The sequence below is a fragment of the Aythya ferina genome (genome assembly GCF_964211825.1).
Source record: "Aythya ferina genome assembly, chromosome: 10".
Lineage (NCBI taxonomy): Eukaryota > Metazoa > Chordata > Aves > Anseriformes > Anatidae > Aythya > Aythya ferina.
Genome location: NC_140306.1, coordinates 14,112,881 through 14,137,928, shown reverse-complemented (window position 1 = coordinate 14,137,928; position 25,048 = coordinate 14,112,881). Strand labels below are relative to the sequence as shown.

The 25,048-nt window shown below is 39.8% G+C and overlaps 1 long non-coding RNA gene across 1 annotated transcript; it reads right to left on the bottom strand.

Moving 5' to 3' along the window:
* On the bottom strand, nucleotides 1-25,025 carry LOC311442146. The gene is made up of 3 exons (XR_014696476.1): nucleotides 24,937-25,025; nucleotides 24,518-24,792; nucleotides 1-48 (listed from the first exon to the last, which is right to left on the bottom strand). It is a non-coding gene; the product is annotated as an uncharacterized lncRNA (long non-coding RNA).
* Nucleotides 25,026-25,048: the final 23 nt, after the last annotated feature.

Sequence of the window (25,048 nt, the reverse complement as noted above, 5' to 3'; positions counted from 1 at the left end):
CTCAACTTCATGTGTTCCAGGTAGGCTCCAATCTTAAAATTCTGGCACCTGAAATAGAGAGAAAGAAGCTGTTTATTTGTTATGAAAGCAGACATTGTCCTGAAACAAAACTTTTCTAAGTACAGAAGGGGTTAGCTTTCATCTTTACCAAGAAAAGTATATTGCTACTGGGGAGAATTGAATAAACATCATAGATTCTGCCTTTCCCTTGGAAATACATGCATTTATTTTTAAAATATAGGGCTGAAGGATTTTACTCTAAGAAAAGTTTATTCATAATAAATAAAAGAAAAATAGTTTTGAGCTGAACTGCCTTGCAAATTAGAGCTTCACTTCAGCTTTTTCCATTTTATGAGTCAAGCCTTTTGCTTTTATTAAGGCAGTTGAAATTTCAATTTACTTGTGACTGAATATAGACCTCCGTTCAACCCACAAAAAATGTTCGATTTATTGCAATGTTTCAGTTTCAGATCATTCCAGGCTAATATTTGTTCAGCTCAGCTAAACTGAAAACCAGAAGCATATCTGTATTTATATATAGTAGAATAATTTCTTCCATCCTTGTGTATGTGTCAGCCCAATCAGGTCACCAGTAGGAAATGTTGACTGCTAGAAACACAAAGCTTTCCCTTTATGAAAAATGACTGACCTTGCTTTAAAGCAATTTAGTTTGTATCAACATTGCTTTTCTCATTAAATATTAGGCTCTAAGTGGCATATCCATTCGTCTTTAGTACAGACAAGAGCTTTCCAGGCAAATCCTGGGATGCTATTTTTAGGCATCTCATAGCCATAATATGCTCAATATAATGCTAGGGGTATGTTTACAACAATCATTCCTTGTCTACTCTCTTGTATTGGTCAACTCCAGAGAGAGTTCACTCTTTCTATCAGATACCCCTTCTGCATCCAAGTCATTGTGCAGTATCAAATAAAAGTAAACCTTGGTAGCACTTGGCTGGCTTTAAAAAACACCACTGCAACAAGTTCATTAAATACACACAGCCACTCCTCCCAGTTTAGTGTCATCAGAGAACTTGCTGACGGCGCACTCCATTAAGTCATCCAAGCACTGCAGATAAAGGTAATTTTGTCTGTCAGAATCAAACCAGCTGTGGGCAAGAAATATTCTGTTCACTCGTGTTATCATATTTTTCTTCTTCTTTTAGTTGTAGTCATTTTGAGTAATTTCATGCTGCTGTGTATGCAGGCTCTCAGTACAGATTTCCAGGTGGTGTGTATTACAGTAACTGTTGGTATTCTGAACAACTCCTTAGAACTTGCTGTTGTGATCACGTAATTTTCAGCAAACTCACTCCCCTGGAATTAAACATCAAAAAGATGCCAAATGAGCCTGAAATAATCAAACAACCATGCTCCAATACATACTTGTGCCATCCACATCACTAGACCAAGTATCTAAACACCTTCGCTCAGCATATTGGTTACTAAATGTGTAGTAGAGGCAATGCAGCTTACTCAAATTGTTCTTCAGCGACAAGTCATCTCTACTGGGAAATCATCTGAGGTGTCAGTAATGCTGTAGCATACACACAGCTCAGAGCTTTTTAATGATTTATTAATGTAGTCAATCTGGTAGTGTTTTAGCACTGGTTATCGGAGAGCTGAAGTTAACAGTGTTGATTGTAGAGGATAATATCCTAATGTATCCTTTGCAATGTAATACAGGATAGACTGGGACTGCTTTGAGTAGACCCCAGTCTTGTTTTAACAAGCAGATGTCTGTCTGCATCAAAAGGAGATCTGTCCTCTGCCCTCAACAGACATTATTTATAGGATCCCTTAAAGTTCTTGATCACATCTAGTGCAATGTCACATCACCATCCTTCCTCCAGGTAACGCCGTTAATCAGCATGATGTGATTTGTCATTTCTAGGTTGATGACACACAGCTCTGTGACTTTTCAAAGCCGAGCACTGCATATGCTGTCACACCACTTCAAACAGTGAATTAAAGCAAAACTGCTTTCACTTGAAGTCAGATAAAAGAGAACGTCTGTTAATGGGTCTAGGAACTTCTTAACAAACAGCTCTCTCCCAAACTGAGCTCTGGAAGTGCAAACATCAATTTAAATTCCCGTGTCTAGAGTTAGAGTGTTAAATCTGGTTCAGAAAATCTCAAGACAGCACAACTCTTTTAGAAATATTCTTATTCTTACTCCAACAGGTTACAATCAGCCCCACTAGAAAAAGCAGGGAGATGGCACAAGAGGAGACAGTTTGACTCCCTGTCTACCCAGCCCACAGCCAGAAATGGGAGCAACACTCACCTTGCATGTTAATATTCTATGCGTTTCTCCAGGGAACTTTCTACCTTGATCCTCAGAAAACAACTCGGGCTGAAGCATAAGTGCATGGTAGCACACAGCACCTCCAGCGCCAGGCAATGGGGAGGGTTCCTGTGGTTTGTCATGATGTTTTGGTGTGTTTTCCAAGGGAAGCCACGGCTGCAGCAGTCCCTGCACCAGCATGGTGGGAGCTGAGCGAGCACCCAGCTGGCAGCCTGCAGAGAGGCACAGGGCTGCTCCCTGCCTGGTCCAGCACAGCTGCCCATGGACCACGCTGCACAGACAGGTATTGGGTCTTGAGAAAGCTTCTGAGCTTTTGTCTTTGGCAAAAGACAACTTCTGGGTATCCCCAGCCATATAACTAAGGAAAGATCGCTCTATCTGCTCCTACCCCCTCAGTTTGAGCTCTTGTCCCATCATGAGTTATCAGACATGACATTAACTTGATCCAAAAGTAGGAAAAAAATTGATCCAAAGTAGGAAACAGTAACAGACAATGCCAACATTAAGACTTTTTCTATTCCTAAAAGGCCACTACTACAATAAACCTCCTTGTTCATAATTTCAACAGCACTATGGCCAAAACGAATACAGGAACAAGACTGTTCCCTAAGCCATACAAATTGACTTGTAGAAGAAAAGGTTTGACTCGTCACTGAGATGAAGTAAAAGAATTTGACAAAAGCAACAAGAGCTTGGAAAAAAAACCTCAGGTTTAAACTAACAAGGCAAAAGGAGTTAGGAAATTGATGTGATTTGCTGATCCAGCCAATGTCAACAATAATTATTTTTTTTTTGTTGTTGTTTATTTGTCTAAATAATATTTTTTCCTCAAATAAGTCTACAGCACTTTCAGGCAGGTCAGGGTTTAAAACAGGAAGATACCAAAGCAATAAATAATTTAAAAGGCTGTTTCTGAGACTGTCAGTACCGATTATACGCCCAAGCAATCTCCTGATAAGCAGGAGTGAAGAGGAGATCAGAGTATCTGGCAACGTGGAAGTTCTGATTCATCAGAGACTGACAACAAGGCCTAAATATGTTATGTGATATGCATATTATTTATCACATTAATACTAAGCGGAATAGAGTTTCCTGAGACCTGATAATCAAAATCTAGTCCATCAGCTCAAAAAATGTTATGTGGTTAAGAGATTACTCCTCCTTGGCTGTTAAAACAAACAAAATTATTTGAAAGGTTGCAAAATCCTTATTAATAGGAAAAGTTGAATTTTGTCCAACTCCTTGGGAACTATACCTACTTGAATACCTCCTTAATCAAATCATAACAATAGTCAGAAATTTAAAACTATTGGATACATGTTGTTCCCAATCTTGGATATGTTAAATATCAGCATGGAAGTTATGTTTCCAGGGCTGAAGACAGAACACTTAAAAGAACAAAGAAGTAACCATATCAAAAAAAAAAAAAAAAAAAAAAAAAGAGGAAACTTTAATTAAGAGGCACTGAAGGCCTAGACTGGTTCTGGATTTTGAAGACAAGAGCTGTTTTTCATCTCTAGCCAGAACATTTTTGGTTTGCCTAAATACTGAAGAGATAACCAAGAAAAACCCATAACAATTGTCATTGATCTTTTTGATCTTCAAATGATGCTATTTGTTATTTCTAAACCCGTGAAAAGCTTGTTGACAAAGGCATCAGTACTTACTGAATAGAGCTTTTCTACCCACCACCAGTGGAGGTGCTCTAAAAGAATCCCTGGGCTGATTGATACACTGCACTACTACAAAGGGGACAAAACAGTAAGTTTTTATCTTTGCAGTGTTCAGCCTCAGGTTTGGAAGGCCTTGGCACAAGCATCAAATCCACTCCGACTGCGTACTTGTGCGTGCCAGTTCTTTAACAGAGCAGGAATCGCATGACCAAAATTCTCATCTGCTATTGCTGAACCTCCACTACTTTCACCAGCATTAAATTATCCCTCTCAAAAAAACCACTGAGTACATAAAAACAGAGACATGCTTTCATGCAACAATATAAGCTGCTTGCCAACAATACTAGAAATTGAAGACTTTGTTCCAAAATGGCTTTAAAAAGCATGAATTTCTATAATTAACAGATGAAACACTATATATCACGGCAATAATCCACATTTTGATAATGATATATACCTGTTTTGAGAGTATTAAGGTCAGTTTATCGGGATGAATTTCAGCTCTTCAGTATGCTTCTGTCTTCCATGTAGGCAATAAACAGAACATAAATTCCCATTGGAAAAAAAAAAAAAAAAAAGACAAAATAATTTGCAGTGATGTTTCTGCTATGGGAATTGTCTATAATCTACATCCTACAGAAGCAAGCAACCAGTTGAAGCAGCTCTTATAGAAGTCGTTTAACAAACAGAAGCAAAACCACTGCAGAGAATTCGGGCTCTGCTCCTTTTGGACTAAGAATGGGGAAAAGGTGACTTACTCTGAGGCCTATTCAATTAGAAAGGTTACAGTTTTAGAACTGGAGGCACTGGAATCTTTGAACTGTAAGAGCAATCACTCTTTCAAAATTAGAAGACAATCTCTTCGCAATACCATAACACTACTCAGTTCTAATTGAATTTAATTGTTCCTTTGTTGCCACAGTTGTTCACATTTTTACTTGAGTATTAAAATAGATGTAAAAGTTGCAAATCGGAGGTTGCGGGATGATGTTCACTGTTGAATACACATCCCAGTTTTTCTATGTATTTTGATATCTCATGAAAGCATGACGGAATGCTACACTGAGGCTTGCGATTCAGGCTCTGAGACTGATTTACAATGCATCAAAAGGAAACATGAGACAGACAAAACTTTGATGTGGGTATTTTTTCACTCAAACCTAATGGGCTTTGTCCCCTAGTGGAAACATTGGTGCTGCAGGAACATACAGAAAGGATGCAGGACTTTCTGGTCTTTCAGGACTTGAGCAAGCCTAATGCAACATTGAAGTTAGTACTGCTGTGTGCATAGAAGTGACCAACAATCTGCTGAGGTCCCTTCCAACCTCAGCTATTCTTCCACTCTATGATTTTGCTGTGTATTAGAGTTTTAAAACTGCAGCTTATACTTGTGTCAGATCATGATGAATAAGTCTTCAGGGCTGTTGTTCTATGTTACTAGTTGAACTCCAGCACTGCACAGACCATAGTTCTTCTAATGTCAGCATAGCGAATCCTTCTGATTTCATACTTGCTTCAAAAGATTAACCAGCTACACAAAGACTTCATATTCCCCTTTTTTGTGTACCAGCGGAACTAAATACCTCTTGCTTTGTGAACAGGGTTTTGAAGAGTTGAACCCAGAATTAGCTGAAGGTTATGCTTGAGGCTGGATGGCAGAAGTAGAGAAACAGGAAGGGAAGGTCGGATTATTCCAACAGTATCAGTAATATCACACATCTGCAAAAAAGGAAAGCTTCTGCGATGATAACATGCTATCCAAAAACTCTCCTGAAATTCAACTGTGATTCAGCAAGAGTAATTCAGGTCACAGTTTAAGCTTTTTGCATAATTAGTTTACATTTAATCAGACTGCTGGTATGTAAACATAATTACCATTCTCAGACCTTTAATTGAAATTGCCACAGCACTGCTACTAGCTACTTCTCCAAATCTGCTGAAATGGATTTCTGTTTCATGGACGCTGAGTGGGCACGACAGTTTTTTCAAGACTCTGCCACGCACCAGACTAATCGATGCTGCTCACGACTCTTCCCAGTTACACTGGTGAAACCAGACAAAACCCCACACTGCATTTCTAATCGCACACGTAATGAATTCAGTTAACCTGATGTTAATCACGCCAAATACATTTAAGCTAATGCATTACCACCAAACTCATGACAAAGAAGTTTCTAATCATGCCAGCAAAGCTCATCTCTAATGGGATAAATCTACACAAATTATGATTTATGTGCAAGGGTGTCAAAAACATTTGTGATCTTTCACAGGCTTTTGTCTTCTTGAAGCAGCTTACAATTCACCTGCCCAGTCAGAAAATTAAACATTTTCATGAACATATACACAGTCTTTTTTACAATTAAAATGCCTTCACCTAAGCCTTAGAAAATATCAGCTGAAGTATTTAGAAATAGAATTTAAAAGCAGTTTCTTCCTCCTAAATGTGCATTAACTTAGCATCCATTAAAAAGAGCAGGAGGAGAGCAGCTTTACACATGTCCACTTCTCACAGGGCTGCTGTTGGGACACCTTAGGTCATACCAACTCCATCACCATTGTCTCTGGTTCTGAACTGCTCCCAAACAAAGGCAGTTGAATATCCTTCTATAACTAGGCATTTCTTCATTTTTTAACACTCTCATTTATATTTTCTTTTTGATAAGCTCAAGGGGCAGCAGCAGCAAAAACTGAGCTGGTACTGAGCATACTGGTCTCTCCCTCCAGCACAGATGACAATTGCCAAGGACAAGAGGAAAAGTGACAGGTAACTTCACTAATCCCAGCTCAGGATGCAATATGTTGGCAACAGCCTTTTTGTTTTCTTCCCTCCCCCTTTTTTCCCCTCTTTTCTTTTTTTTTTTTTTTTTTTTCCCCCTTTTAGCTCCTCTCATGTGCATGGCAAGTTCAAGCTTGATTCTGTTTTATGGGGATGTGCAGTGAATGCAATTACACCAACAGCTGCTCAATATTTGATGAGCAGCAGCCAAAGTCAGCCAGAAGGGTCAAGACAGCGTGAAGCTGGGGGGAGATAATGTACATTAGCAAATTCTACTTTTTTTTTTTTTTTTTTTAATTCTCCGTAAGTTTAAATTACTTTCAATGAAACATTAACTGAAGATTTGACAAATGACCCCCTGAGACTTAAAGTTTCACAGGGAACTTGCAGTGAAATTAATTTAATAGACAAATTTTCAGCACGCAGCTTTTCCTGTTAAACCAAAATCTTTTTACCACTTAATTTCTCACTTAATATTATCTAATTATGTTACACTTGAATCATTTCCCCTGTGCAAGTAATGGCAATTATTTACTCCCTCTTACTTATTAATGTCAGAACGTCTCTGCCCCAACTCCTTCTTGAAAACTGAATATCCTTTGAAAGGTATCTCCAATATCTTCCTTAGTACCAATACAATAGTAAGTTTTTTTTTCACATTAAAAACATTCAGAATGTTTTGCTTTGTGCTGCACTCGTTTAACTTCGTGTGCTTTCCTCCTGAAATAAAAAATTTTGAATGATGGAAGCAAGTACAGCCTCATAGCTATTTCTGAAAAAAATAAAATTACTTCACCGTTGTGCTGAGCCTGCCTCGAGCATACTTGTGAACATTTATAAGTCTATCCAGAAATCATAGATGCAGAAACAATACTTTGTAAAATGATGCTCCAACTGTGCAGCTCAAACGGTTTTCAGTACTCTCCTAATAACATTGCTTCTGGAAACAGGCAGTTGTATAAAAGGGAAAACAAGCCTAGAAGTAACTGTTTGAGAATTTCATAAATCATCTACGCAGAATCCACAGTCAAAAATGCCTGCTTTAGGCAAGGAACTGAAATAAATATCATGGTCCCATATTAAGTGACGAGATCATCTGCACCCTTAAAGGTTTCCCAGGGATCAGAAGGCAGTAAAAGCCTTTCACATGCAGCAGAAAGGATCTCACATCACTAACACATTTTCAGTCTGGCCTAAGGCAACAACGATTAAAAATCTGCGACAGGTTCTTCTGGATCAGTGGCAGTTAAGAAAACCAAATGCCAGGACAGTGCCAGGAGAGCCAACTTTGGGTTTCACAAGAACACAAGTAGCTCCCAGCCACTATGGAGAAGTTTGTCAGGTTTGTCACCTCCTCTTCTAAATCCATCATCTATTCAATGGAATTGCCGATGGTTCAGGTCCACGTTGCCCACTTACATTATGGACAAACAATATTAAATTGTACAAATCGAATTAAAAACACAAGTTGAATTGTACAGGTCACATATGCCTGTTTAAACAGATATATTCAAAAACCCAAATTATTACATGGGAAATAAAGCACAACACAGAAAATAAATAATAACTGTCCAACAATTTTGAAAGCAGACGCTTCAGAAAGCTATTCAAGTCTGGGACAAAGAGCTCACTGTGTTCAGGATGACACAACGAGTGCTGAAGGTAGCAAGGGTGGTAAAATAAATAAATAAATAAATAATACCCTGAAACCACTAAGTGGGCACATTGTTGCTATCAGCTACAGATCACACCAAGTCTGTAAAGTGTGATATTCTTTCCTCCTCAGGTATATTTGTAAGAACAACTTCCTGAGGCACAAAGGGCTAAGGACACAGTGTATGTTCCCCTACATGGGTATCTTTAACTGCAGCTTTCTACAATCTTTTTGTTAACTCTTACTTGACCTGGGTTGCTGAAATTCAACCTCAGTGGGTTTTGCCTGCAAACTCAAAGTCTCAAAACATTTTTAAATGAAAAATCCTAGATTCAGATCCACTCCTGGCCCGGAGGTGAACTTCTTTTGACATCTGATAATTAAATGACATTAAATATGTCCTAGACTGTAATTCTCATACATATATAAAACAAAGAATAAATTCCCTGTCTTAAGAAACACCAGTGACTATGCGATAATAAGTCACACCATGCTCATCCTATGCTAACCTGATTTGTGTAAAGGTGGTGAGCTACTAATGGAAACAGAACTCTTTCTGGCCAGGTGCACCAAGTAATTCCAGCCCATTGTTCAAATAAACTAACCTAATTTATTAACAATAAGTCTGACACAGGCGCGAGAGTGTTTCTTCTGTACAGCTTTCTGAAGATTCAGCCTGTTGCTCTCATGCTGATGCACAGGAGCTAAGAACAAAAGCCACTGTGCAGACCCACAACCTAGCTGCTGCAGCAGCTCGCACAGCAGTAAGAAGCTAGGCTGTTGCTGAGAGGGTTTTGCAGACTACTAAATGAACAAATCCATTTCCTCTAGTCCTCTGACCCAGGAACTAACCACAAAGTTTTGCTGGCTAACGAAGCCAAAGATTTTCCCATGACATGGCCTGAACCTTGCATGTACGTACAAGGAAGGGATCACCCTAACTTCTGTAGAGGTTGCCATAAACAAGGAGCTTCCCAGTAGTTCCAGAACTACACAAGCAGTTGCTGTAATCGCTTCCTTTGTCTTTGGCAGAACAGCAACCCAGCACTCCAATAACAGTACCAAAAAGGTCAAGCCCTCCGATGCGCATTTGGCACCGTTCGGAAGAGTAAGGCCAGAGAATGTGCTCCTGTGCAATTTCATTAATCAGCCATCTCCGTTCAAACATCTGTGCCCTGGCCAACCCACTTAAAAACCTGAATTAAATAACTGAGCTGCTTCTTTTTAAAAGAATAATCTTGTATTCTGTACTTGCACTCTTCCTGTAACACTAACACAACAAGTACCAGATAGTTATTCTAATAAGCGTTCCAACTCCTCACGCTAGCAATAATCATCCCTGAATGTTATGTTCCTTACAGTGCACGTTTTTGCCATTGTTTAATGTAAATTCACTGTCTGGCTAAATTCATCAGACAACAAAATGAGCCGAGCTGTAGGTTATTCCACGAGGAAAGCAAAGGTAATCTCATTGCAGTGCTGATGGCTGTGAGCAAGTTGCAGGCATCACCTGTCTATTTGGGCTTTAAAAATATTAATGTCTGACTGCAGTGGCTGAAGGTGGGTTCTGCATTAGCACAGCATCCAAAACCTTGCTGAGGTCCAAACGGGGAGGGGGGGTAGTGCTACAGAGAGCTATCTCCAATTTCTTTCAGCGAGGTTCACAGAGCATTTTCCTATTTTCTATTACAAGAGCAGTGATTGCTTCTGCAGGCAATTACCTGCGTTAAGAGGGAGCAATAGCTGCAGAAATGCATCACTTGATGTTATAACGCGTTATAATTAGGTTTTCAGCCCTAATCACCAAGAAGGATATAAACTTGCCTTGCAACTCGTAAGTGCCACTATCAACGAGCAGCATTTTGTTGCGTAAGCAATTCAAGTGATTGACACTTTTTTGTGGAGCAGAATTGCGTATGTAAGTCCATGTAAGGTGATGTGAATTTACTGAATTTGGTGCTGGAGAGCACTGCATTGTGAGGCCAACAAGTAGCACAATTTGGCTGATGATGGCCAATCAACAGATGGCTTATGCTACTATGTCCAGAACAAAAATTCCTCTAAGATTAATCCACCAATACCTCGTATTTGCTTCATATATGCCTTCGTTCTGTTAAGGGAAGCCAAGAGGTCAAAGAAACCATAATCTGTATTTTAAGTGTGTGAATAGACAAACGTTTGAAAAAAATCCTCTCTCTTGCTAATAAGAATGATAAGAAAACCTGCAATTTTACAAGATAGTCTGCAATTTTTAAATGTTGCAGATTTTATTACAATTCAAAAGAATAAAAACATTTCCCATGATGTTTAACAATACTTCTGGGGGTATTTGTTTTGATTGCCACTCATTTCGACAATGTAACAACATAAACATAGGCAATAAACTTGTCTTGGAATAAATTCCCCACAATGGCCATTATGAAAATGATCAAACACAATGTTTCAACCTTCATCACCACATTTTTTCACTTTTCCTTCAACTGACAATCTACTGAAACAGAGAGATTCATGAAGAAAAGTTGTGTTTCAGCAACATATTTTTTTTCCAGTGGAAAAGCACAGAAGTTATACCAGCTCTCCCTAGAGGCCACATGGGATGCACTCCAGAAAAAAGTTTTCACTAATGTTAGGGAAACACTTAACTATTCCTGCTCCAGATCTCTTGTTAAATACATCATTAGCACAGACTCTAAGTAAGAAACTAATTGAGAAATAAGGCTTACAGCTTTTTTTTTTTTTTTTTCTTTTTGTCTCCCAAAAGCAAGTTTTGTTACAAAGACATGCCAGATTACTGTCATGGTGGAGGAAAAGTCTTTATGGGCAGAACATCAGCAGGCACAGCCGCTGCCAGTGCTCCCTGCACAGCCTGGAGAAACGTCCTGGCTGCCTCCCCACTGCTCCTGCAAGCAGACAAAGTGGCACCAATTAGCAGCAGCTGGGGAAATTCAGAGGGACACCTCTGTTCCTAGGGCTGATGTAAAGGCCAGCTTCAAAGGAACAAGCATTTGTACGTAAAAGAGAGCCACAGCCAGGAACACAGCAAGAAGAGGCAGCAGCAGTGTGTAAGCCCATTTATAGCTTTTCTACTCAGGAGCTATCCTAGAGACCCAACGGCTGAACTCAATATTGTCATGTCTGGTCTCCAGCATTCCCTGCACAGGGAGCGATCCCCGGGTGTCTCCCAGCTGACAAAGCACTGAGCAACACAGACATCCTCCCTCCTCCTCCATCAGAGCAGCAGGGGCAGCGGTGGGCCCACAGCCACGGCACGGTGGTGGTCTGCCAGCTCAGCAGCACTGCTGACACGGGCAGCCAAGGCCCAAGAACAATTTACCGAAGGTGTAAATCTAACCCTGCAGAAGTGAAATCACTTCAGATGCCGAAGCTTCCTTCCTTGTGTGCTCACCTTTTCTGTTCACCAGCCCCCGACTCAGCTCCTCCGTTGCAGTGACCTATTTAGCTTCACCAGTGGAATTACGACGATGCTCGGTCTGAAAGGTCAGAGCTCTTCTTTAGGCAGCACACCTCCCGGTGCACACACATCCCCAGCCGGACAGGAGGAGCTGGGGCTTTCACTGCAGTGTCGTTGTGAGACACCATGGCTTAAAAGTAGCGCTGGAGAAACACTGACATTATCAGAGGGCTAAGGAAGCAAATTGCCAAATAATTGCATCTTTGTCAGGGCCATTTTACTCCTTGCAGGAGTGTTGTAGGTGATAATTGACACTGTCATGATGCAAACAGCAGTTGCCTCTGGGCACTAATGTGGAACATGTGCTGTTTTGAGTCATCCCCGACCCGGGGAACTGAGCGCAGCGATCTCGCAGCAGCACGTTGTGCATTAGTCAGCAGCTCCAGCTCTGCGGCTGCTGCAACCTGGCTGTGGCACCAGGACCTGCTTCCCCAACAGGGCATGGTATATTGGTTTTTGATTCTGTCAACTGGTTTTAAAGTCACTAGTCTCATCTAGAGTCCTACAGCAGATGAGCGTCCAAGCACCCTGTTTTTCTCCCATCTCCAGACCCTGCGAGATGAGCGGTGCACCACGCTGCCCCAGAGAGGGAAGTGCTCACTGCGTGCTCGCCCTGCCGCTGGCATCACTTCTGAGCAGCCAAAACTCCTGCAGGTCCACAGGGGAGAGAATGTGTGCAGCCTGCCCAGTGCAGGACTAGGATCCTGGGAGATATGAAATCCCCTCAGGTGATGGTAAAACCCCTAATGAATTCACAAAACTATTAAAGCAGAGCACCTGTATCTTGATTCTGCAAAAAAAATGTCAATGTGCTTAAATTCACATGATCCGAAAGGTTCTCATAAGTTATATCTCTATGAAGCAGTGTTCCTACAGAGCAACTTTACAGGATTAGAGTTTCAGTTTACAGTAGCTTCTCAATGTGCCATTTTTCCAACAGTCATTTGTCTACAATTTATTTTTTTCCTTTTCTTCTCACACTACAAGACAGTGATGATTTGGACAAAGTCAAGTGTCCACAGACACAGAAATACTGCTACCAAAAATGAAATACCAAGAAATCCAGTGTGAGAAAATGAGAAAAAGAGCTATTATAGATGTGGTGACTGAAGGAACAAAAGTAAAATAGCTTACACTCCTGGGTGAAGTCCAAAAGCTGTCATTTACATTAGACTACTTTATACATTCAAAGGGCAAGCATAAACAGAGGAAAAAGGTCCCCATGGAACAGACACTTGCAATTTTAAAAGTCATTCCTAAAGCAAAAGTGCAAAAGAGGAAATCACTACCAGCTATAAATGCTGTCATTGAAAATAGAAATTCTAAGGACATGAATTACATAGCTACGCTTACTAAAGCTCTGTTCATTTTTCATGAACATTTGAGCATTCAAGTGTCTATCAGAAGGATACTTCTAAAAAGCAAGCATTAAGCCTGCATGTTCAGGTATTTCTGAATTTATTAAGTGCCTGTTTAGGAGTTATGTTCGTGCAAGGGTGCAAATTAACCCAGTTGTCTGCCTGAAATACTAATGTAGTTTTCTGGCAAGGAAGCATTTTTTTTTATTGCTCTGCTTATTGTACATCAATATACTTGATAAAGGACACCCCATAGTCTTTAAGGATTAAAAATAAATAAATCACAGAGTGACTTGCGAGCTAGCCAACCTCTTTGTTCCTCGCGTGTTCACAGAAGGAGAGCCCAGACCTATAGAGAGATTTTTGTGCAGACCAAGGACACCAGCCACAGCAGCAACCTTCCTCCCACGAGGCTATGCCAGAGGGCCCTTATGGTGCCATGAAATGGCTCCTGCCTCAAAGCAAAGCTCACTTCCCGAGTCAATTGCCTTCATTTATTAATTCAAATCTCTGCTGAGGCTTCCTGCAATTTCTAGTTGTTGTGATTACTCTTGTACTGAAAATAGCCTGAGTGAAATGGAACTAGAAAAATATCTATTACACAACTGTATTGAACTGTCAGATAGTTTCTTAGTATTAACATGCTGTTTAAAATGTGAATAAACAGTCCTGAGGGGAAAGGGTCGTTAGTTACTAATGCACGATGCTATCTAGTTGCTTTCCAAAATTGCTGGCAGACTCTGCAGAAGGTACTCTGCAACAAGCAATCATTCAAATCATTCATGCCTTCTGTCTAGCAGTGAAAAGACCATCAATAGCATCTGAAAGCTTTCAACAGAGCTGAAGAATTATTCCCATGGTCACTTCTGCACACCACAGCCCAACTAAAACAATTAGGAATATCAGAGACAATTAAACAAGCATGAAACTGACTGCAAGCAATGGCAAGAAAAGCTTCAACTTCCATTTCACCTGCTAAATCCAGACACTTAGCTGGCATCTCTGAAGTAGTAACAGGTGAGAGCCAAGAAGAAGTCAGTACAGTGGACTACTGCAGATGCACACACTAGAAAATAGGATTTATAGTGGGAACACTCAGGCAACCTCATTACATGACATGACCCGAGTGTAACATGGTTGAGCAGCCTGAACACTGAAGATCACAGCTACAAGTGCAAAAAAAAATAGTAACCTGAACACAAAACTATCACAAATATACATGATACAAAAATTAGGCTATGAAAGCTACAAAAAGAACTAATAAAATAAATAATTTAAATGAATAAATAGCAGCTTTATAAAACTAGGTGTTACTAGTAGCTGTCTGTCTTAGAAAGCAGGCTAGTCTAAAAAAAAAAAAAAGCTGTTTTTTAATCTAATGCAAAGACAAATAACATTGCTGTGGGAGAAGCAAGTTTTACCAATCTACATTTCGCCAACTGTTTTGCTTGTCATCCGCCATGTGAATATTAGATGATCTAACAAATTCAGTTTCGCTTGCCAGATATCTGTTTGTGTGTAAGAAGTAAAACAGCCAGGCATTACAGCATCAACAGCGTATGCGGCTGTTGGAAATTTTCCTTTAGGAAAAGTTTATTTTGCATAGAGTTTGGACTAGAAAACAAGACACATAGGAGAGGACAACCTAGTTAAGAAACCTTGGTTAGCTTCTCATCATTAATAACAGCCTTAAATAACGAAAGGTGAGACAGAAAGAGAGGCTTAACCTCACTTAGTCTTCTAGAGAAAACCAGATTCCATCAAATATTTTAACACTGCTCATGCAAAGGCAGTAAGAGTGGAGTTAACCCTTTTTAAGCACTGAAGCAGGGAATAGGAGGTGAAATACAGTCATAAGGAAAAAAAGGCTGGGTCTACAGAGCAGGGTTCACACTCATCTGCAGAGTTAAGTCAGCCAGCTTTCAAACACCAGTTAGGTGTGAACTATTTGCTAAAAACAAAGGTCACAGCAGCATACATAATATTATACAAATTTGAACTGCACAGACTAGACAATGCCCTAGCAGATTCCACACAAGGAATTCAAATTTTATACAGTTTTCAGAAGCTGGTTGGCAGATTTCAATGGCTAGTAGACACGGGATTCATGAAGTCATTCTTCCTCACTGTAAGAGGCCCATATCTTCTTGTCACTACTACCCTAACATTCCTATCCTGTTTCATTTCCTGGCAAATTTAACAGAAAGGAAAGTGCACGAGTAAGATGTGAGCAAAGCCTTACAGGAAGGGTTAGCACGGCAAAGGCATGACAAGCTGCAGAACGTGGTTTAAGATTTGTAGCAAAGTAAAACCTATTAATATAGCAGCAAGCACGTTGTTTGTCTTTGTTCTTTATTGCCTAGAACTAAAATCACACTCCACTTGGCAAGTGCTTCACATGACTTTGTTAGTGAATTTCTTGCTGTCACTTTTGTTGCTCCTTGTAGGAATTCTGAAAGATGCTCTGTATAATTGAGTGTATGTTATCCCCCACAATGCATTCGCAGCATTTTCACAAATTCACAGCGTGGGATATTATTGTCTCCAATATGCTAGCACAAACACAAATTCATATGCCTGTATGAAACGTGATGTAGCAGGAACACTTGTAGACTGCTATTCTAGGAATAAGACGTTTAGAGGGAGAGGGAATCTCTCTAATAAAATTGATAGAGCTGGAAAAACTTTTGGGGGCACAAACACCCTACTTCAGACAACCGGAAAACTGAACAGGTTCTCTGGGACACCAGCCCTTCCTTCAGTAGGAAGAACGTTTTAGGTTTTAGAGATGTAAAATATTTTATTTTGTCCAGGCTAGCAACTTCATAGTTGTTTTCAGAGCAGGGCAAAACAGAACTTACTGATTGCTACCAGTACTCCGGTGTTACAGGGTGGGAAAAGAGGACTCTCTCCCTTTCCAAGAATGGTTTTGTGTTGTGAAGCTGGCCACAGGTCTCACAAACTCCACAGAACTGAGAAACATGAATAGGAAACACCACCCAAATGCTTATCTGAGGACTGAGCTGAACCTGTGGAAAAACATTAAATGCTAAAAACCTGGAGGTACACGTCCTACCCTTTGGGAGAGCAGTGACTTACAAGTTTGGTGTTAACTCTGGCCATCCCAGAATTGAACAGCTGTGAAAACACAGCTTAAAATTAAGACTGCAGTTGCAACACACACCCATATTTGCAGCCAGTGCTGAGGTGCCTGTCCATGGTCATGTGAGAGCTGACAGTGGTGCATCATCACACATGCCACAGAAGAGGCATCATTGCTCCTTTCCCAGAACACTAGGAGATGTAGTTCCATCACACCAAACTCGCTTCACTTTTAGTTTGATTTTCCTCTGCCTTCATCATCCTAAATCAAACAGGAAGGTAAGACTGACAGTCCTTGTGAACATACACAGCAAGCTGCAGCTAGAAATATCCTTTTTAAATTTTCAGTGGGCTCATTACAGCAGGAAGCACAGTCTGATCACATGCCACATTTGAGCATCCACAACCGTGGATGCTCTGAAAAGTTTACTGACATGTTTTCATTGTGTAAGTGAATTTATTTGTTCTTGAACAAGAAACCTACCCTGTAGTGTGCTGTATTCAAAAACAACAGTGGAACGTTAATTCCCCTAAAATCATCACATCTCAGTTTTATGTTAATAAATTGGATTTAAATGTTCATGCCGATGTCACTCTTCTTTTCTCTATGCTAGACTTTCCATAGAGTTCCCACTGATTTACAAAAAAAAAAAAAAAAAAAGACTAGCTTTCTATTCCGATGAGATATTTTCCATTTCCAGAAGTGAAGGCAAAGAATTCAAGTTACACTCAAATGACACTGATTTTATTAAAGCTATTGCTACAGAGTGCAAGACGGGTGAAAGGAAAGTAAGGCTCAAACTGTTTCAAAATCAAGTAAAAGTTCCTGTACTCATCAATGCTTGAGGAACTGCATTTGCTATAGAAAGACCAAAAACTATGAGTAAGAAACAAAAACAGAACCAGAAGGGAGTGATCCAGTTAAAATTCAAACAAGGACAACACACTGAAGGTAGGCCAGAATCTGACACTCCAACTCTGAATTCCCTGACCTTTGCATCCTTGGTCAGTACTTGGAGCCATGTGATGAATCCAGCCAGCTTCCACCACTCATAAGACAATATCCACCCTTGCATCTGACTCAGCAGGTAGCCACAAGCTGCTATTGTTCTCAGTAAGAACCGTGTCTAGAGACAAAGTCACCAACACTTTAAAAGCACGAGAGGATGTGATCATTCTATTAAAACTGCAGAACTACTTGCTGCTTCTTTGCTGTATTAGGCTCTTCTCTCAGATAAATACACTAAATTAAAAAAATAACTGCTAATTACCTTTTGAGTCATCTTTTTCTTTGGAGAACTTTTTTCAAACATCTATGTAAAAAACCACCTAACATCAGCATAGCTTGTCCTATCCCCATCAGCATTCCTTACATAGGAATACCTGCCCCTGACATCTTCAGCAAAGAAAGCCAGTCAAGAACAGTCCTTCCTACCTCTAACTTTCCATGCGGGTACAGCTTTCTCTACTCCCAGTCTCTCATTTTTTGCTCAACCTTCCAAATTTCTTGGCAAAACTTATTCATTGCCTAGCTCTCCTGAGCTCACTTGGCTTGCACTAAGGCACAGTGGCTAAGACATGGACTTTCTCTCTGCAGCCTTTCCCAGCTGTGCACTGCACCTATCCCAGGAGCAGCTGAAAACACTGCAACGACCAATTACTATAATGAAAACATATTCCAAACATGGTAGAAATGCATGCAGAATAACCAGAATTAAATGAGTTGATGTGCTAGGAAGACTAATAAAGTAATTATAACATAAAAAGTATGAAAGCTACAGAGAAAGAAAAAGCTCTGACGTGGACCTCTGAAGCCTCTATCAGGTGGTTACCATGATGAACGCCACTAGCCAGCCACTACTGGGAACAGGTACCATGGAACATCTGGAACTCATGGGAACACCTGCGTACAACTCTCATACTTCAGGAGTGATTTAGGAGTACACACTGATACCAGTAAATGCTTTCCTTTTTTCGCTGTTAAGAAAAGTTAACAGCAGAAAAACCCTCTTAGATTAATTGCAGAATTGATCTAATGATTCTCCAATGCAGGTCTCATTGATCAGCTCTGCTAACAACAAGCCCTGCTGACATTTTATAGAATCACCAGAAATACAATGGAAGAGGAATTATGAACCCTCAGTAAGAGGGCTTCATTGTTGTAAACTGCGTGGCCATAAAGAATGAAATACAGCGGTAAGTATGTATATAAAATACAGCGCTTTTAAATGCAGGACAGATCAGGTCTGGATATCTCTGGAAACATTATCTGTCAGCACTCACCAGCTACACCCTTACCTTAAAACACCATTCATGCAGCTGGCAGTTACAGCTGCTCTAGACTAGAAAGGAGGAAGAGGAAAGGAAAGAGCAAGGTATTGCTGCACACTACTGAGAGCATTCTGAAAGCTCACACAATGCACATGCTCTCCTATTTCTGTGAGGTCTTTCAAAAAAAAAAAAAAAAAAAAAGAGTCGGCAGCTAATTCAACTCCCACAGTCCTTGTTTTCAGAGGATTCTTCAGGAGCTATACAGCCTGATTCTACTAAGAAAGTTTAATAAGCTACTTTAAAGATGTGAACGGTTGTAAGCAGAAAAAATTTGCTTACATTCATTCTGATAGAGCTCCTCCAGAAAAAGCACTGATAACGTGTAATACTGCACAGCTCTCCATTTTAGGTAAGGCTAATACATATAATTTGAGTGCAGGGCGGCTATCAGCACGAGCTCATAGCTGTCGCATTGCAAACAGCGTAACTGCTTATGCCAACACGTGCTTGCTGTCTTCAGAAGCGTATTGAGTATTATGTATTACGTCGGATTTTGCTACTGTGCTAGTTACCAGCAACCAAAATCTCATGCAGGATGATAGTTGCCAAGGTAACTACTCATCCAGAGGGAAGATGAAATCTTACTACAGTCTGTGCGCGCTCTCATCTAACAGAACATCTGCCCTAGGTAATTTAGGCACCCTGTAAATCTGAAGGGATCTCCGTGCTTTTATATCCTCAACTAAAACCTACCAGTCTGGTGGTTGCTCAGGGAAAGGGCCGCTCTGCACAGATTCAGGAATTTTGGATCATCTGCACCATGTAACTTCGGCTCTAACAGAGCTCCCCCGACCACACAAACATTACTTTGCCTCAGCCTGCAGAATGGAAACCAGGACTACCTTGGGGACGTCAATAAAATTGTCTGATGAAGTTTTGAGCATCTGAAGTGCAACGTAAGTTTTTCTCAACGGAATTTTTCAGTTATAATGCACCTGGAACTGTACAACGTTAACCACTACATTTTCTGAAAAGAGTGCAGAAGAGGGTCTAAAATTATCTACATGTCTGTGGAGCAAGGTCCTTTGCACACTGCCAGTAACAATCTTCCAAAGGCAACAGGTGCAGCAGCAAATACAAGGAATGTAACACAGTTTTGCAGCCCCTGGGAATCGTTCAGGATGTCCTCCTTTCCTATGTTGCTGTCAACTACCCTGCAAGTACAGTGCTTGTTTTGTGAAACAAAGGCACCTCCATTAGCTTATGTCAAAAGGCATCTCAGCCAAGCAAAGAGATTGAGCAGGAGTTTGTTAGTGCAGAGGTGTGAGTACGGGCTGCTGAAGCTGAAGTGCATAATCCATAATTTGTATTTGAATAAAAACCTTCAATTTTTAATCTATGTACCAAGAAATCAAATACAGACCTTGAGTACAGAAACGTTTTCCCAATAGCCACAAGGTTTATTGACTGAAGTTAAGCCTTACTCGAGCTCTAAATTGCATAATGTAATGTGCTTGCAAGGGAGACAGAACTATCAGTGTTCAAATGCTAACTGCTTTTACAAATTATTAGACTAGCTGCAGGAAACCTGTTTGAAAAATCCAGCTTTGTTCAACACATTTCTCTCATAACCACTGACAATTCGGTGTGAGAGATTTAAGATAAATGAACATTGGCTGTTCCATTCTAACAGTCAGATATGTGATATACAGAGCTGGGCGAAGAATTACCCAAGGCTTGAGAACTTGTACAAAAGTATGTGCATACTTCTGTGCTTCCTTAACTATCAAATTATTGGGTATTCTTACTCCTACTCTCCTTTCTTTGCAGTCCCACATAGCAACAAACCAACCAACGCTGGTTTTCCACTGCAACAATCCTTAATACACAGATTGCCTTCTATTTTAAGGACATTATCGCCTCAAGGGGACTTGAACTACTGCATCCTAACAGAGGAAATGAAAGAGAAAAATAAGCCCCCCTTACCAAAAAAAAAAAAAAAAAAAAAAATTAAAGCAATCGAATAGCAAGGAAGAAAAAAGGAAAAAAAAAAAAATGAAAGAATCAAACCCATGCATCCCATCAGGAAGCTAGAAAAAAAAGGTTAAAATTCAATCCATATACTACAGTTCTAAAAGTTCAGAAGTCACAGTGGAGGCTACCGAGTGCTTCCATGAGATCCATTAAGTTTTGTGGCTTTTTTTTTGGCTAAATTTTTTTAGCCAAAGAATTTACTCTGTATTCTGACAAGTGCAAATGTAGCCAGCATTATCACCTGGGTGGAAATTCAGTTTTGCCTCAAACTTTCACACTAGAAAACAGAACTTCCATGACTAAAATCCTTCTACTGATAATCTTTAGGATTTGCTGGTAACATGGCTCTACCCACAAACAATACTCGAGGTTACCGTCAACATTTTGCATAGACTGGCCTAACTTGTCCCCTGTTCTCTCATTCATATTTTCCTCATTTCCATACTTTAAGGGGACAGATCCAGTAGTCCAGTCTCCATCTATAGCCTTAGCAAAATTGGAGTGGAATACGTCTAAAAAAGCTCTAAAGCTGCTGTAATAGAATGAGACAGATCTTTATTCTTTATGGCAGGAGAATTTACATGACACAGCAGATAAAATCCTAAGGAAAATCATATTGTTTAAAATTTATTGATTATTAAGCCATTTAAAAGTAAAAGGCATCTCAACTGACAAGCTAATACCAAATCAAGTGTCAGCCCTGAATACTTGAAATGCTTTTAGTTTTCTTCAGAGAATAACACAGTATGCCTACAAAGAGCAAGTAACAAAATGAGATAATCATTTATCCAAACTAAAAGCGCATGTGTGTAATAAACATTAAAAGGGCATGCACTGATCCATATATTAATCAGATTTATAACAGACCAATTTTTCTCTCCCTGGGGTGAGAAGAACAAGGTTATGAATCACAACATGAATACTTAAAGATCACACTTGAATAACCTAATTGTGTACAACAATGATAGGATGAAAGAAAACTTAATCAAATGCTGAACTGTTGTTAGATTTCATCCTCTTAAATACAGTTTTGTGTCATGACTCTAATAAATTATTTGGATAGAAACAAATGTTGGTTTACCTTATTAACATCCCAAGCTTCCTATGCCTACTTTCCCCTTGTTTTATCTCCTCTTATGAATAGAAATAAACACTGTAACACAGAAAACCTCCACGTTTTAACCTAAGTTTTGATTCTCTTCTGTTACAAATCACATACTTTTTTTTTTTTTTTTTTAAGAATAAATATAATGCCTTATCGAGAAACTAGAGTTTTGCTACATTCAAAAACTGTCAGCCAATCTTTAAATATTTATCTCCGAATTCCCCTGGTTGCATGTACTTGGGAATGTTTTCATAAATACATCAATAACTGTCTTGTACAGCTCATTAAGGAAGCTTTTTATCCTTTAGTGTAATAGTTCAGTTTACAGTTGCCTGTGAATCATTTTCATGGACTTCCATTAAGCGTGCCCTTCAAACTGCAATTATTTGTCAGATTTTGTATATATGGAAGCAATCACCAGAGAAGGCGTGAAAGCTAAGAAGATGCATAAACATTTGGAACCAGAAATTGGCCCACCTCCAGCAGTGCATTTTCTCCTCTAACACAGGCTCTGCAGAGTACAAGATAGACCTAATGGATCAACCTATGCAAGATGGGCAGGTTGTCCAAAGGGTAGGGTGGGCAGACTGGCTTACTGGACATCCTGAATTTCGTCCTCTGTCAGCTACTGCCATTGCTGGTGGCACAGTGGCATTGCTCTGCCTTGGAGAAGGGGAAGAATCCCAACTGTGGAGAGACCAGTGGAGGTACACAGTTACATCCTAGCTGGGCAAGTCAGTTTGCATTTCAGTGGGGATGGCAAAACGCACATTGTTACCTACACTATGTTGAAGTACTAGCTATGAACACTCTTGAGAAGATTCTGCAGATTTCACACACACATATGCAAATACAAGGATTGCTTTGGATTTACTATACTTACATAGGAGTGGCTAAGAGCTACAGGATTGATACATCAACAAAATCTCAGTTCACTAATGCCAAAATCTCACCCACATCAACATGTCTACCAACATGGTTCTGCCAGTGCTGACTGAACACAACAGCATACCATTTAAACCAGCAGACCAAAAACAAATAAGATACAAACAGAGAAGTGATTCTACTTACTGGACTAGGACTCCTGCTTTTAGGCACATTCTGCATGTGCAGGGACACCTCTTCGCTGAAGTTACTGTCAGGCTATTAAGACAGCCACATACTTAATTCAAATTTCAATTACATTGGTCCATATATGCCAAAAAGATGTCACAGTCTGCCTATCACATATCCAATCTGTAAGGACAATTCAGCACGGATACTGCAAGACGAGATTAAAGGTGGACAACCTAGTAGCATCCATGCCTTTGACATCTCACCAGACTGGAAGAGAAAATTTCTACTTTCAAACGCCAAGAGAACAGGCTATGTTACAATGAGCCAAAAAAAATACGCAACAGGTTTAAAACATCAGTCCACTGCTCTAAAAACAGTGAGCGTCTACACGAGCACTCTAACGGAAATGCAGAACAAACAATAGCACCCAAGGCTATACTCGATTGATGCATCTGGTAAATACAGATGTTAATAATGTTATAGAAATAGTAAGGTGAATGAAGGAAGAATTGCAGATTATTTTCTTCCAAGTGAGCGGTGCAGTTTGTGCAACAGCAGCCAGATACAAATATCAGTGGCTTACCAGCACCCATAGTCAACTTAAAGCTATAAGAACAAATTAGATTACTTACATGAGTTGTGTACTCTGACGCACTGCTGCTGAAATCAATTAAATATTTCACTGTCAAAACTTACCTTCTGAGAGGGCTGTGGGTTAAAAGAAGTTAACATATATTGCCTATTATTGTTAAAGCAAATGCATTTCTGAATGTCAGCCTCACAAAACAAAACACTTTTGTAGCTCTACAGAATACATTTCAACACGCAGACATGTCTGTTGTATTTTGTCACGGTTTAGCATCACACACTGCACTTCTCAAAGTACCAAAGCAATTTGTGACTAATGTTATAAGTACCAAGGGATATCCGTAAGGATTTTCCACATTCTGAAAAGCAGTATGGCAATTTAATTCTACAGCATGCTTAAGTTATAAAACTAGATATGGGACACCAATCAGTTAGCCGTAAACTAAAATACTACTAACATTTTTAGCGATACTAGGGAGTGACAGAAGGAATTTTGTCCAGTTACAATGCTGAAGAATAAAGGTGATGACGACATGTGCTACTTGCATTGTGCACACCTTGCTGAGTACTTCTTTTGTTTTGATACTACTGAGAGATTTCATTGCCCCTCACATATTCACAAAAGCAGAGTTGATGGATAATAGAAGGTAAAACTGGGGATTAAAGGAAAAAGCTTGTTCAAAAGTGACAGAAAACCTACTTTGCTGGCTTCCAAGGAGGCTTTTGTGTTTCTTCAATCTGATCTAAAAACAGGTAACTCCATATTTTTTTTTTTTTTTTATGTTATTATTATTGTTATATAGACCACATCTGAAATAGTGATAGCATGTTTTTAAACACTCCTTGACATCCAGTGCTACCACAAATTGTATTATTTGCTTTTCACAACTAAGCAGGTAGACGAAGTGACTTCATACTGTAACACATCTCCCTAGCTATGCCAGTAGCTGTATTTTTTTTTCTTTTTTTTTTTCCTTGAATGCTGTAAATCTAATTACCATGTGCTTTGAGGAACTGCAAAGTAGTGATACTCATTACTAACAACTGCTGTCAATAGAAGTTTTTTCCGTAGCATGAACAGGAGCTTTTCATCTTGTACAACACTAAAAGCTCTTACCTGTGTTCCAAAATTCCAGCAGCATTTCAATGCACAGCAACACAGCTTTCATGGCAACAACTCTGTACCCTTGGCTCTGTAGCCTTGTGTTGTAGGAGGCAGGGATCTCTCAAACTCAGAAACAGAGCAATCACCCAGCAGAGCAACAGTGTGTATCCAGAGATCCTGATGAAAGCAGCAAGCAGGAGCATTGAGCACTGCAGCTTTCATAAGTCTGGCGATCCTGTAGGCTCTCAAGCAGTTGCTGGCAGTGTCCTCAGTTCCACTGGGCACATCTGGAAAAAAAAATCACAACTCAGTATCCCAGCAATGCACTGGGAGACTGAAATCTAGTATCAAAGCTAAAAATACAGGCATGTGCATGTGTGTAAGAAACTGGTTTAGATCTCCTACTTGAAATTTTTCTGAAGTGAACTTACTCTTGTAACTTGAGATTCTTCTCCACATCATTTGTGCTTTGTCCAGCTCCAGTTGGAATTTCATCTCTAGGACAGAGGTTAGCCTTTACGTGCATCTAAAAGGAAGGAAAAA